This window comes from Nicotiana tomentosiformis, chromosome 1 (assembly GCF_000390325.3).
Source record: "Nicotiana tomentosiformis chromosome 1, ASM39032v3, whole genome shotgun sequence".
Lineage (NCBI taxonomy): Eukaryota > Viridiplantae > Streptophyta > Magnoliopsida > Solanales > Solanaceae > Nicotiana > Nicotiana tomentosiformis.
The window spans coordinates 21,189,456-21,206,003 of NC_090812.1; the positions used below are offsets into that span (position 1 = coordinate 21,189,456).

A 16,548-nucleotide genomic window follows, 5' to 3' on the forward strand; every position below is an offset into this window, starting at 1 on the left:
AACGGTCATTACTCTTTTTTTCTTGTTTCTTTTTTGTTGTCCGAATTAAGATGAACTAACTCCGACTCAATTAAGAAAAACATATTTTTATCAAGAGACCAACGTTTGAATCATAATATCTTTACCATTTTGAGCAATTAATATATACATATTGGAAATGTAGATTACATAAATTATGATCTTTACCCCTTCAACCCCCCGGGTCCTCCTTTTCCTAGATACTCTGTTTAATTTAGATCCTCATATAGTAGTCGAACTTAAAGATCTACACTATTTAACAGAGCCCCTGTCTAATTGAATGAGTATTTGTTTGCAAAAAATTAAGCTTTATAAAACAAAAGAATGGAAGTCAGATTATACGCATATAGCTTACGTGAGGAATTTACTACATGTGGAGGGAAAAAAAACACAAAGTAAAGAAAATGTATATTAATTGAATATTCAACAATTACCCCAAAAAACAAGAGTTAAAATATAACGATGACTATCAACATAGCCCATCACGAAAACCAAAAAGTCTCTATTTTGTGTAGCTTCACAAAACTTGAGTAAAAATCAGAGAAGCAACAACCAGCAACACTTTCATGCTTGAAGTCCGCATTGAGTAGCCAGCTGAATTTGAATCTGAATTAGATACTCCTAAAACCAAGAATAATACTCGAAATCAATTATAGGATAATCGAGTTTAATTGCCAAACCATAATTTGAAGAAGAAAAAAATCAAGAAAATTATCGAGAACTAGACGACTTCTTGCTTATGATTAAGCACATGTTATATATACATAAACATATTTTCATTTACTAAAACATGAAGACGCTTTCACTACAGTAGGAGAAAAAGAATGCTAATCAAATTATTAGTACGTGATATTCCTCTATTATAAGTTGTTTGCGATTTTATCCCTTCCGTATTTCATATTAGAATGAGTATGTTATCTTTACATGTGCAAACATCATTTTTATAAATAGTTTGACCGAAAGTAATGAGTTGGGTTGAATCCATAAAACTTGCCCTAAATTTGCCTCAGCTGGTTCGAGCGACATACCTTTAAGACATCCAAGCTAATTAACGGGCTGTCCACATCTAGCAGGCAACATTTGAGCCTCGTTGACATTAATTCCAGCTTGCTCAGCTGCATTGCTCCCTTTAACGCTAACCATTTGACACAAACATTCAGGCATGTTTTTTATAACATCCTTTAGTGGATTGCAGCAACTTTCTGGTGGATTCCCTCTTGATCCATTGAAAAAGTTCATACACGGCAACAACCTGTTTATACAGTTACTGTTTTGACCCAATGCTATCCCAGATAACAATATGATCATCATTATCATAGTTATCATAAACTTCATTTTCATTTTTGATACTCTAATTTGATTCTTCTTTAATTTTCTTTACTATTGAGTTCTTGCAAATGTTATGTTTATATATTTATTTGTGTGTAGTCTAATCCTGTTAGGGTGGTGGGGTTTGGTTGGAGTTGTTGATCTAACAGTGTCTAAAAAAAATGATAATTTAGGTAAATAAGACGGCAAAAATATAGATAAGACAGGTTGAGCTACTACATACCTTACTTCTCAATGTAAGCATTTTCTTTTTCTCATTTTTTCCACCCTAGCTCTTATCACCACCAAAAATTGGCATCACAAACAATAAATTGACTTAAATATAGATTAAAAAATTGTCTGCGGATCTATTTGGAGACCATATATTTGGATGAATATTTTCCCATTTAATTAGCTACTTTAATTTGTTTAAGATATGGTTGCTTCTCAATTTAAAAATTAGTGAATTTGCAAAGTTAGTAAATAAATAATTCAAATGTTGCATGCTCGATCTTGCGGGGAAGAACCAAAGCTGTTTTTTTTTTTGTATGTGTATAATGCTTAAGTAATGAAACAACCGTAATTGATAAGGGTATCATTATACACTACGGTGTATTAAATACGCTATTAATTGTTCCATAGTGACTTTAATTATATTATTACTCATGAAGCATTCAAAAGGAAACAATAAATATAAAGTCAAAAGAAATTTCCAATGTTTTAGTGCCACTTGCTTTCTATCTCCAAGAATGTAGCTGTCCTCTATCTCCAGACAATACAAAACAATTCAAAAGAGCACAAGTCACCGTTACAGAATCATTTGCTCAATTAAATACTATGATTAATTGATAAAGTTAAATATTAAACATAGAGTCTAACTAAGTATATCCTACTATGCTAATGATCAAATTCATCATTATAAAATGAGGTTCCCACTTTTCCTCAATTCTTTTTAATTGATCAGCCTCAATTTCCATCCTAGTTATTAACAATATTGGATCATCTTGAATATTACTGACATTTTTAGTACTAACGAGGAAGACATGAAGTTATCAAGATTGGTTAATAATCTCTTGAATTTTTCATAATTTCTATGCAATTTTACCTTTTAAAATATTTTTTTCAATTATATTATTTAAAAAGTACTAAAAATTAAAAGTTCCAGGGGATTACGCCCAGCGCCTCGAGGCTTACGCCTCGCTCCATGACAGGTAAAACGCTCCGTCTTGCGCCAACACCTTTTGAAACACTGAGTTGAAGCTAATGCTAGTAGTTTTGCAACCATGGTGGAATGAGCTAATAAGTTTGTTTCTTAATCACAAAGAAAGAGCACCCTCATTCACATCAATAGTATTTGATACAAACAGTTTGAGATCTATGAATTTCCCCAGTTATTTTTCTAACGCGTCTCCTACTTATTTATTCAATTCAGAATTTAGTTCCGGGGAGGAACCCATAATACCTAAAAGGTTATGGGTAATAAAACTACCTACAGAACCTAAGAGTCGAAACAAACAGGTAGTTCAGTACAGTTTTCAGATTAATATTTTTTTTATTGACCATAAAAAACAAACAAGTAATGTGCAATACCTCTTGGGATCAAACAAGAGTTCTTTTATTCATTCTTGTTACATTTTTTTGACTTTTTAAAAATATTTTAGATATGGGTAGGGGTAGGGGAAGGGAAAATGGGGGAGGGGAATTGGGTAATTGCACCCTCACCAACAAGTTGAAAAGTTCAAGTAACCTTCCTTTAGCCGTTGTTGCTAGCTAGTTTTCTAGTTTTTACACTACGCATACTTTTCATATCCTGGTTCCTTTCACAAACAATTTAGAGCTATCTTCAAATGGCGGCACTGCTAAACCAACAATATAGATCTCAATCTCTTCCAAAATATAACTGATTAGAACTGTATAAGGCAGAATGAAAGAAGATAGGATATTCTACGAACAGCCAAGAGTATACAAACATGACTGATTTGATCATCTACCATGCTGTCAACAGTACCAAATACAGACATCAATTTTTGAATGACATTTAAGTTGTAAAATGCCGAACAGGCTGAGTACAAACTCAGGCCACTATTATTAAGAGAGCAAACTGTAAGATAGCTAACCACCTTGAAATCTGCACAGATATGGAAGCACCTATTACAATGGCAGGGTATTAATAGAGACCCTATGTGCTGGGAAGAGGAACTAATGTGGGCTGTTCAGAATGCAAGTGGAAAGAGCTCTGGAGCTGCAGTATATAGGATGCTGCTATCTGCAGCAGTCTACTATGTGTGGAATGAAAGAAACCAAAAGAGTATTCACTAACAAACAACAAGGAAAGGAAGTCATCGTCAAGCAGATCATTCAAGAGGTGTATCATAGAGGAACAATGGAGCAGAGGACTGCAAAATGGCTGGAGCAGCTGATTTTCTATCCGTTATAGCTAGGATTGTCAATATGAGATTAGTTGAGGTGATTGTAGTGTAGAGTGGTAGCTGGAGTTGGGGCTTGCTGTCCAACTATCAGCCTTTTTTTTGTTGTTGTCTGTACATAACTCTATCTGGTAAATAAAAAAGGTTTACTTGCCAAAAAAAAGAAGAAGATGCCAGCTAAGTGTTTCCATTGAAACTAAAGCTGAAGGAAGTCCACAACAATATCAAAGATGCTAGTTAACGATAATGACGAAACCTATCAGATTTCTGTGATGCGTACGTTTACTTACAGAAGGGTGATGTCTGGATGGTATGGCATTTATCAGAGTTGTTATAAGTAGCAACTAAGTAGTAAGAGAAGAAACACCTACCAATGATTTCCTGATTTCTCTGAGACCTCATGATTTACAGCCTCGTAGTATCGGAGCCTGTCTCTCAACCTTGAAATCTCCTGGTTCTTTGATTCTAGTGTTGCCTCTGCAGCTAGTTCAGCTTCTGCTCGAGCTTGACCTTTTACTATTGCGTCAGCAACAAATCTTGTGACAATTACTTCCTGAGAGAACTTCTCAATTGAAGCATTATCAGTCTGCATACCACCAATGACATCTGAAAGTGAAGGAAGTGTTAGCCCTGCCTGAGATAGAACATTACTGATGCTCTGCCACTGACATTGCATCATATTAAGGGCATCCTCGGCAGTTTTTCTCCTGTCAATTTCCTCAAGGAGTTTGAACCTTGTGGCGCACAGTTCCAATTCAATATGAGGGCCATTTGAAGGTCCATTCAGAGCTGACCCTTCCGAAAAGAAATCTGAGGTACCGCCAAAAAGAACAATTACAATCAGCATAGTACTGTAGGAATAACCTATGAAACATGACTTTTTTTTGTCTGACAACTATCATAACAGAAAAAAAATTACATTCATCACTGTACTGCAGGAAAATCTAGGAAATATGACAGGTTTTGTCAGAGCAGCTATCAAAAAGAACTTACTGCCGTCACTCATCACCTTACCTTGGAGTATGTTTAGTAAACATCATTACATTGAGCCAAAATCATAATGGCAACGATTCATACTCATGGAAATGCTTGTATTATCATAGCAGTTATTTGGCATTTATGCGTTTCCATTCGTTTTTATTATTCTTAGGAGCATCCATGAAAATAAGCAAAAACAAATGAAAAGGATTGAGATGATTTGTGGATTAATTTTTAGTATCCCTATTAGGGTTTCTGTTATGGCATGTTGATCTTTTTGTTGCCATGTATTGTTAATCAATTGATCATGCTACGATTTTGAAGAAAGAAAATGCAATTGACAAATAAAGAAATTTTGTAAATTACCATCATCATTCAGTTGAGAGTTTATTTAGTTAAACTTCTCTATAACAGTATTCTTAGGACGAAGAAGATGCCCGAAAAATGAAGGTGGAATACGATGATTTTGTTGTACAAGAACAAAGGTGATATCCAAAATTGCAACAACTATAGGATCATCAAGTTGCTTAGTCATACTTTGAAAGCTTGAGAGAGGGTGGTGGAAGTGAGTGTAAGGAGGACTGTATCTATTTTCGAGAACCAGTTGGGATTTATACCGGGACGTTCGACTACGGAAGCCATCCATCGCGTCAGGAGGTTGGTGGAACTGTACTCGAAAAGGAAGAAGGATTTGCAAATGTTATTTATTGACCTAGAGAAAGCATATGATAAAGTCTCAAGGGAGTTTTATGGAGATGTTTAAAAGCTAGGGTGTTCCTATAGCATACACTAGGGTGATTAAGGACATGTATGATGGAGCTAAGACACGGGTGAGGATAGTGGGAGGAGACTCGAATCATTTTCCAGTTGTGATGGGGTTACACCAGGGTTTGCGCTTAGCCCGTTGTTATTTACCTTGGCGATGGACGCACTGACGCGCCCCATTCAAGGGGAGATGCCATGGTGTATGCTATTCACAGATGACATTGTTCTGATTGACGAGACGCGAGGCGATGTTAACGCGAAGTTGGAGGTTTGTAGACATACCCTAGAGTCTAAAGGTTTCAAGTTGATAAGGACTAAGACAGAATACTTGGAGTGCAAGTTCAACGATGTGACAGAGGAAGCGGACATGGACTTGAGGATTGATTCACAAGTCATCCCAGGAAAAGATGTTACAAGTATCATCAGTCTGTTATCTAAGGGAATGAGGAGATTGACGAGGATGTCTCACATTGTATCAGAGCGAACTGGATGAAATAGAGGCTAGCATCTGGCGTCTTGTGTGATAAGAATGTGCCACCAAAACTTAAAGGTAAGTTCTACAGAGCGGTGGTTAGTTAGACTGACTTTTGTATGGGGCAGAGTGCTGGTCAGTCAAAAACTCCCATATCTAGTAGATGAAAGTAGCGAAAATGAGGAGGTTGAGATGGATGTGCGGGCATATCAGGTTAGACATGATTAGGAATGAAGATATCCGCTTAAAGGTGGGCATGGACCTGTGGAGGACAAGAGGTGGGGAGCGAGACTGATATGGTTCGGGCATGTGAAAAGGAGAAGCTCATATGCCTCAATAAGGAGGTGTGAGCAGTTGGCTTTGGTGGGTATGGGAAGAGGTAGGGGGAGACCTAAGAAGTATTGGGGAGACATGATCAGGCAGTACATGGCGCGACTTCAGCTTACCGAGGACATGACCCTTGATAAAAGGATGTGGAGGTCGAGAATTAAGGTAGAAGGTTAGTATAGTCGAGCATATTTCTGTTCCATACCGATAGTATTAGGGTTAGTCTGGTAGTTTTTCTTGTCTTAAATTGCTAGTATTTCATGTTGTTTTCTTATTACCTTCCGCTTCGGTTTCTTAGTATCTTGTTGCTGTCACTATTTGTTGCTACTGCTTTCTTCCATCTATTTTTCTGGCTCTGAGATTGTTGTTACTATGTTTCTGGTCCTCTTTGTTGATATTGCTTGTTTCTACTATTTATTTTCATCTTTCTTGAGCCGAAGGTTTATCGGAAATAGCATTTCAATCTTCTCAAGGTAGGGGTAAGGTTTGCATATACACTACCCTCCCCAAATTCCATTTGTGGGATTCCACTGGGTTGTTGTTGTTGTTGTTCTCTATAACAATATTTCACTCTAAATAAATTTTATTGCCAATTTTTCATGTTGTGTTATAATATATGTTCTTTATAACAATACTTATAAAGAACCAATGTTGTGGGAAATTACTAGGTTTGTTGTTATTGTTGTTTATAACAATACTTAGCTATAAAAACCCAAAAATATCTAAAACAAATGAGGCTTTTATAGAGAAGTTTGACTATATTATATTCATCACAGAAGAAAGAAATGTAAAGAGAAAGCAACTTGTAACAAGAGCATGTCCGTTCAAAATGTTTATTGTGAAAAGACAAAAAAGGTAAAATTATATTGCGCATTCACATAAAAGGAAGAGTGGATTTAACTTTAAAGGGTGGATGGAAATGCAATCTAATACGTGAACGAACATTTAAATTTTCTAGGTAAGTATTTTGGAGCTCGTTTAGTTAACACTTAACATACATGGTCGATACATCCTTAAAAAAACAGCACTATAAATGCTTGTACTTTAATTAAATAGGTAAACATGCATTTTACTTTTAATCCAATTATCCAACCCAACAGATAAAAAAGAATAATACTGTGATTAGCATTTTAAAATTATCTATAAATCAAAGTACGTGATAAACTATTGATATTGTAACTATGACGAATTCAGTGGATATAATGCTAGATCATTTTAACTTTAATAAAAATCATTTCTCTAGGCTTTGAACAAATTTTTCACTTTCAGAAGTAACAAGAGCACACTCCCCAAAAAAATAGCTTTCAACAGGAGCAACAGAAATAATACCTAAGCTCTGGTAAAGGAAGAAACCGGCGAATAAAGAAAATCTAAAACGAAAAAAAGGAATGAAGGATACGGGGAAGGGCCGATGATACCAGGGGCGTGATGTCCGCAACCTATATTACACTGCTAGATTATTGAATATTTGTAGCCTAAGTCAACTCTTCCGAAAAGGAATGAATGTCGGGAAGAAGGCTTTCCTATCCAATAGAAATCTCGAACAAAAGGGTTTAAACTTGCTGACATGAAAGGAGAGAGAAATAAAAGCAATACCATGAGCTTCATTAATCTACCTTTTAATGATAGATGAAGCTCTCTCGTTATCATCTCGTGCCAATACCATATATTCAAGGAAAACGGATCAGTGAAAATACAACAAAGATATTTGGTTGAAACATCACCCAAAAAATCAGCTTAATAGAAAGGACTCACGGAATAAATCCACATAAAGGACCAGATCCTCATATGTGATATGGCAAAGGATGGTATGGTCCCTTGACTAGTTTCTATGATTACCACATAGTTCTCAAGCAAGAAACACAGATTCGCATCAGCATGTATTGACCAAATGAACAATCGCAACACATCAGAATAAATGATGTTACTACCCCTGAGAAAAATATACCCTATCCCACACCTATGCTCAAGTAACTAATTAAATGGGAAGTCAAAAGCTTCAACAACACACCTTGATTCCATATCCTCTTAAGCGTTTCATGGTCACATTTTGAGCTGATATCTGAAATAACAAAAGATCTTATCAATATTTTGCAAATTTGCAAATTTGAAGATATTGCGAAGAGAGAAGAGGTAGAAGCACTATTTATCTAATTACGAAACTAAAAGGATACATTATACTCCTCTAAGAAAATCTTGTTTATACAACACTAGTAGATTCGTTCTTGATCGTAAGAGAGTCAATATAAACATGTTCCCAGTAGGACTGGATATAATTTAAATGAAAGACCAAAGTCCTCTGGTCATTTGGTTTTCTGAAGCAGAGAACTTTTTATGTTCCGCGTACTACAGATGCGTTCTCTATCATGCAATATATTCTAACAAACTGCTCTATGATCCAAGTTTCTAGATGGGCATGTGCGACCAAAAGGAATGTCTAAACTGTTATTATGTGCCACGTTCATTTTTAACTTTCTCCCAGCTCTGACTAATGATTAAAGCATTAAAGGGGCCTATCAAATGCCCCAATCCCTCATCCCAAAGAATACCCACGTGGTGAACTTTCTAAAGTTAATATTGACAAAATATATTAACATGTTTCCAGTAGGATTGGATACCATTTAGATGCAGGACCAAACTCTGATCATTTGGTTTTCTGAAGCAGGAACTTTATATGTTCTGCACATTGCACACATGTTCATCCACCGGGTACCTTCTATCTCTCAACCATCACAGGAATAAGGCAACTTTGTCTATCAAGGTTTAAATAGATGAAAACAATTCACCTAGTGTCGCCTGTCGGGGATTGGAATCTTGGTTGTTACTCCAACTCTAAGTCAGCGAGGCTACTCCCTTCCGTTGCTTTTGTGATAGAGGTACCACTAATTCTAAAAGGAAAACCACTTAACTCAAGTACCACTAAGGCTTTGCTTATCTCCATTAAGCATCAAGTTCCTTCATCCATACATAACCCCGAGAGGAGGCATTTGGAATCTATAGTTTGATAAGATGTAATATGACCAAATGAAATAAGATCACCTGCTAAGAAGAGCTGGTGTTTTATAAACTTTGACTGTTAAACACCTTAATCAACTCCATACATCCTACTTGAAGGGACCAGAATCCTGTAATAATTTCGCAACAAGTTTAACCTGTAGGAAATACACGCAGACAGAGATCAGTGAAAGCGCCTCAAAGCTGCAGATACATATTGATGCTATTCCATCTTCAGAAAATAGGATATAATCTTGAATAAGCGACTTAATGTCTTTTCGTCAGCACATAAAGTTTTTGATTAACCGATTATGCAGAGATTTTTGTATTAACAACCTAAACTAAGCTACAGCTGGAGGATTGTTGGCGGGAAGAAACACAACAAAAACAAACTTGTTCAGACTGACGGGGAGAGTCCATCAAAGAGTACCCATAGGGGTCTGTTGTCACACTCTTTCATCTGATCTATTCCCAGGATTATATGACCAAGGGAAGAGAAAAAATAATTATAGGAGTTCCCCAGAGGAACTACATTGTTACCCGCCAACCACGATAAAGTAGTGTTGTATAATTGATTTCTAGACTCATATCCTGATGGAGAGCTTCACTGCCTTGGGACTGTCCGCAGAGCTCTTCATGTAGTCCTTCAAATCCAACGTTGGCAGATTTATCCTGATACCTTATCCGAGTAAGAAGACCCAAGATGGTCAGTAAGTGTAATATGAGGTTACAAACTGGTCGGAATATTGGAGGGGCACCTTGGCGTAACCGGTAAAGTTGTTGCCGTGTGACCAGGAGGTCACGGGTTCGAGTCATGAAAATAGCCTCTTGCAGAAATGCATGGTAAGACTGCATACAATAAACCATTGTGGTCCGGTCCTTCTCGGACCCGCGCATAACGGGAGGCACCGGGCTGCCCTATTTTTTTTTTAAAACTGGTCGGAATATCTAGCACCTATTGGCTTAAAAGGACAGGAAATTGCATTGACACTGAGAATGTGCCTTCCAAGCTTCCTGGATTTCTGTTGGGGAAAGAAGTCAGCTTTATACAATGTCATTTTTCCAAGTTCAAGACAACTTTGTGTCCTTGTCGTTTAGGCTCACAAAATATGTCCTTACCAATTATGTGAATATAAGTTTTTATTTTCTAATTTTCCTTTGAGAAGAAAAAATCTTTCGAGAAAAAGGTAGTCCAAATACATATACAGCCCCTTAAAGTTGTCCCTTTTTTTTTTTTTTTTTTTCATTTAGACACTTTAACTAAAGCTTTTTTAGCTCTCTATACTACCTATTGTTTTGTTCACGAGTCATCGTATTTTCCTGTTGTTGTTACTATTTGTTCCGACTACTTTCTTTTTATTCTCACCTTTTCTTGAGCCGAGGGTCTATCAGAAACAACCTATCTACCTTCACCAGGTAGGATAAGGCCTCTAAGAGACTAAGTTGAGAATAACGCTCGCTATCTTTCCAGCCATAGGCATATCTGCTTACTAAGGTCTACATATTCACTACCCTCCCAGACCCCACTTGTGGAACTGATGTGCTTAAAGTTACTTATTATTTATGCCCACTTTGTGTCTCTGTTTTAGTTGATTCGATAGGGATTTGGTCGGATTTGGGTTTAAAATATTTTTTTTCAGTGCAGGTGATGCAGAGGGGATCAATAGACGAATAATGCACTTAGTGGGAGGAAAAAGAGTTGAGCAGGAAGAAAACCCAGGTGCGCGACCGCGCACGAGCGACCCCCAGCGCGTACTTGAGCGCGCAAGTGACACAATATTTTGCCATATGTGCGTGGCCATGAGCGCGGTCACACGTCCAGGTGCGCGGCCACTCACGTTCGCTTCTGGGAACTTTACCAGGCCTATTTTTGTAAATTCGGAGGCGACTCTTTTTGACCTATATGAAGCCTAGCTCGTCTCAAAACAAGGTATCTGGACTTTGGGAGCAACTTTTGGAGAAAGGAAGACCAGGAAATAACAAAGACTATAATTACTTCATCCAAATTCATTCAATACGTAAGTTGATTTGATTTTGGGAATTGTAATGTCTTCTTGTTCTTCTTATACTCTTATGATAAACAACTTCTCCACTATGGAGTAATCTTTCTTGTGGTTATTGACGAATATTGTGATTTGACTATTATTTTGGGTTTTACTTTCTGTTAGTTGCCCGAATTCGTTGAATGAGTTATTAATTGAATTGCAAGGCCAATTGTGGTTTTACTTGAAGTGTTGCTGAAATTCGCATTATGTTATCTTGTTTGGGTTGATTTTACACCTCTCATAGGTAATCGAAATAGCTTAGAGAGTTATTAATTGACCCAATTTGGAAGAATAGTCGAGAGACGTTCTTCGTAAGTTCATTCATTCAATGTATTTTGCATATGTTCATGGGACCTGTCATTAAGTTGGTCAACAGAACTCTCATTCATTCGGAAGAAGAATTTGAATCCTTAAGATAGCCTAATCATCTGTTGAAATCGAAAGAATCAATAGAAGTTAAGAGTGAACTTAGCACAGAGTTACCCGAAATAATAATTGATCACATATCTTGTCACAACCCTTACTTCTCACCTTGATATTCAATCGTTGCTACTTAGTCACTAAATTTCCATAACTTTCTCGCAATCGATAATCTTAATTTTTATTATTAGTCGATAATAACATAAATCAAAGGTTTATTTTCCTAGATAGTGTTAAGCTGAAAATTTATTAGAATATTTTTAAACCAATCCTTGTGGAGACGATTTAATACTATACTATCTTTGACTAGCGAGCCTAAGTGTTATGCACCGATTTTGCGCTCGTCAAATTTTGGCGTAGTTGCCGGGGATTGGCGATTAATACTGTTTGAAATAATTTTCGTTGCTAATTCAGGAACAATTCTACTTTATTTTTTCTTTTTTACGCTCTTCTTATCTGTGTGTAGGCAACATGTTAAGTTCAGTGGTGTATGGCTCGATCCTTTTCCAAGGAATTGGTGTCATACAATCCAAAATTAGATAAGCACCTGCGACAGTTGAGAAGGGAGAAAGAATCGAGCAGGTCATTGTTGGGTCAGACATCGACTCAAAATACAATGGTGAACGACAAAACAGACGTGGACCTAGCTACGAGAGAGGCAGATCAACAACGGGATGCCCGGTTAGCAGCTGAAATAGTCGACGAGGAGCAAAGGTTCAATCTCAACCGAACCTTGGCCGAAGATGAATTTGAAAATGCACCTCCAAGACTTGGGAGGTCTCTAGGAGATTATGCTATACCAGTGTACAACCAGCGACAATCTAGTGTGAGGCCCCCACCCATTGATGCCAAATAATTTGAACTCAAGCAGGGAGTCATCCTGACCATTCAGAACAACTGCATATTCAGAGGCAAACCCAATGAAGATCCCAACAACTATTTAATGTATTTCGACGAAATTATGAACACATTCCGCTATAATGGAGCATCACATGATGCCATCTACCTTAGAGCATTTCCTTTCTCACTAAAGGATAATGCAAAGTCGTGGTTGAGAAGTATACCCACAGGGTCAATCCGTACGTGGGAGGAGATGACTACCAAGTTCTTAGAAAAATATTTCTCTGCTACTAAGACCGGACGGATGAGGAAGGAGATTCACAACTTCAGCCAAAGTGAAGGGAAACAGTGTTCGAGGCATGTGAAAGATTTAAGGAGCCATTACGAAGGTGCCCTCATAACGCAATGGAGCAATGGATGCAACTCTAAGATTTCTGGGACGGGTTAAACCCGTCATCAAGGAGATTGCTGAATAGTGCAGTTGCAAGCCCTCTGATGAAGAAAACTCCAGAAGAGATTGTCACACTTCTGAATGAACTATCTGAAGACGCAGAACAATGGTCCACTGACCAAGGGGATCGAAGAAGATCAGCAGGGGTGCACCAAGTAGAATGTCTGTAGCAATGTAGGCTCAAATTGCAGCTATGGCTAAGGACATCAAGCAATTGACGATAGCTCAGGTGTAAAATCAATCACAGTTGGGATGTGACATCTGTGGATTGGGACACCCAACTCTTGAGTGCCAAACCTTCACCGCAGAAGAAGAAGTTAATGCATTGGGAAATTTCAATAGATTCAACTACCAAGAAGGTGGTAATTTTAATTTTATGGGAAAGAGACATCCGAGGTTCTCATGGAGTTCTTCATGGCGGCAGAAAAATTCCAGAGCATCAAGGCAAGGACCACCTGGCTTCCAGAACCAAGAGAGGCAACCATACCAACCTCCACAGCCCAACAACTCAAGTTTAGAAGATTTAATGAAGGCATTCATAAATAAATCAAATGAAAAACTTGAGACTCAAGGAACATCTATCCGGGAGCAAGGCACATCCATCTGGAATCTAGAAAGACAATTGGGGCAGATCACATCATTGTTATCAGAAAGGGGTCCGAGGACATTGCTGGCAGATACTAAGAAGAATCCAAAAGAGACGATCAAGGCCGTGCCTCTCAGGAGTGGGAAACCATTAGCAGAACCCATTGCAAAGCCAAGGGCTGAGAAGGAGATCAACTCAACCAAGATAGCAAAAGAATAGAAAAGTGGTGAATCTCTGCCTAAGGAGGACATTAGCAGCAAGGAGGTTGATAAGCAGAAATTAAGCAGCGTAGTTGAGGAAAGCCAGCACATGCCAGTGTTACCTTTTCCTCAAAAGATGAAAAGGGAGAAATTAGATAAATGCTTTGGGAAATTCTTGGAAATGTTGAACAGTTGTATGTGAAGATCCCATTCATCGAGGTACTCACCCAAATGCCAGCGTATGTAAAATTCCTTAAGGAAATCAGGAATTCTTATCAAGTAAAAGGAAGCTCGAGGAAACAAAAGTGGTCAAACTCAATGCACACTGCAATGCCATTCTACAAAACAAAATTTCTCAAAAGTGTAGGGATCCTGGCAGTTTCACTATACCCTACTCGTTGGGGAGCGAAAATTTTGACAAGGCATTGTGTGACTCAGGTGCATCCATTAACTTGATGCCATTATCGGTGTTCAAGAAATTAGAAGGAGAACTAGGAGTAATCAAGTTCGTGTCGGTATTGTTGCAACTGGCTTATCAGACCACGATCATATCAGATGGCATAATCGAGGACATTCTGGTGAGGGTGGACAAATTTGTCTTCCTATTGGATTTCATTATAGTAGACACGAAAGTGAATAAGGAGGTACCTCTAATCCTGGGGAGACCATTCCTTTGCATTGAATGGGCTATTCTTGATATATATGAGGGTCAACTCATGCAACGAGTGTGAAACATAAAAATGGTGTTTCAAATGAAGAGAATGATAAAATACTCATGTGATGAGCCATCTTCCTATGCTTGTTTCAAACTGGATGTGGTGGGAGAGTTAGCGGAGCAACACAAGACAAGCTTGTAGGCGATTCATTAGAGAGATGCATTAGTCAATCAAGTACAGTTGAGGATGAAGATCCTGAAATCAAGAGGGAAATTAAGGCACTGGAAGAGGAAAACCATGTGGTAGACGAAGGAGAATAGGAGAAGGAAAGGATCAAGCCGAAGCTAGAATTAAAAGTACTCCCGACACATTTGAAATATGTTTTTTTGGAAACTAACAATTTTCCTGTGATTGTTGCTGCTGATTTGACAGGTGAACAGGAACACATGCTCGTAGAGCTACTGCGGAAGCATAAAAAGGCAATCGGTTGGAGCATAGCCGATATTAAGGGAATCAACCCCGTAATCTTCATGCACAATACCCTGTTGGAAGAAGGGAGCAAACCGGTAATGCAGTATCCGCGCAAATTGAATAAAAACCTGGAGGAGGTGGTACAGAAAGAGATACTCAAATTGCTGGATGCAGGTATAATATTTTCCATCTCTGACAGTCAATGGATCAGTCCCGTACAGGTTGTGCCAAAAAAGGGGTATGACAGTGGTAAAAAATGAGGAAAATGAGGTAATTCCTACCAGAACAGTTACTGGTTGGAGGATGTGCATAGACTACTGAAGGCTAAATGATGCAACAAGGAAGGATCACTTTTTTATTCCTTTCATTGCTCAGATGTTGGAGAAGGTGGCAAGGCGTGGATGTTACTGCTTCTTAGATGGATATTCAGGGTACAATCAAATACCCATTGCTCCTAAAGATGTTAAGAAAACCACCTTTACCTGCCCTTCCGGAATCTTTGCATACTAGAGAATGCCTTTCGGATTATACAATGCACCAGCTACTTTCCAGAGATGCATGATGTCAATCCTTTAATATTTGAATGGGAAGCGTCTGGACGTGTTCATGGATAGCTTTACTCTATTTGGAGATGACTTCGAGGATTGCTTGAGGAATCTCGAGCTTGTTCTAAAACAATGTGAGGACACTCACCTAGTAGTCAACTGGGAAAACTGTCACTTCATGGTTAATGAGAGGATAGTATTGGGCCATAAAGTCACAACTGAAGGTATTGAGGTCGACAAAGCTAAAGTAGATGTAATAACTAAGCTCCCACCACCAACTTTAGTGAAGAGCATCAAAACGTTTTTGGGGCATGCAAGGTTCTATAGAAGGTTTATCAAGAATTTCTCCAGCATTACCTAGCCCTTAACTGCATTACTTGCCAAAGATGTGAAATTTTTGTTCGATATAGATTGTCTCAGAGCATTCGAACTGATCAAGGAAAGCTAATGAGTGCTCCCATAATGGTGAATCCTGACTAAAGTGAACCTTTTGAGATAATGTGCGATGCAATGATGTGGCAGTGGGAGCAGTGCTGGGGAAGAGGAGAGATAAACTGTTCATACCCATTTACTATGCAAGCCGGACCTTGAGTGATGCTCAGGTGAACTATGCAACCACAGAGAAGGAGTTCTTTGCAGTGATCTTTGCTTTTGACAAGTTCAGATCCTATTTAGTGGCAAGCAAGGTAATAGTGCATATTGATCACTCAACATTGAAGTATTTGCTGAGTAAGAAAGTATCCAAACCGCGTCTGATACGGTGGGTAATGTTGCTGCAACAATTTGATTTAGAAATCAAAGACAGGAAGGGCACAGAAAATCAAGTGGTTGAACACATGTCGTGATTGGAGAAACCACATGTTGAAGAGGTGGACATTCGGGAAGAGTTCCCAGATGAGCAGATTTTTTCCACTGCAGCGGTCTCTGATACACCGCCATGGTTCGCCGACATAACCAACTTTTTGGCTAGTAGATGGTTACCACACGACTTGACCTCTGACCAGAAAATGAAGGTGCAAAGCGAGGTAAAAAGTTACTTCTGGAAT

At 38.2% G+C, this 16,548-nt stretch overlaps 1 long non-coding RNA gene across 1 annotated transcript; it reads right to left on the reverse strand.

Annotated features, from left to right (window-relative positions):
* Window positions 1-414: 414 nt before the first annotated feature.
* On the reverse strand, window positions 415-1,627 carry LOC104087460 (uncharacterized). The gene is made up of 2 exons (XR_001967522.3): window positions 1,047-1,627; window positions 415-639 (listed from the first exon to the last, which is right to left on the reverse strand). It is a non-coding gene; the product is annotated as an uncharacterized lncRNA (long non-coding RNA).
* Between the last annotated feature and the right edge of the window lie 14,921 nt (window positions 1,628-16,548).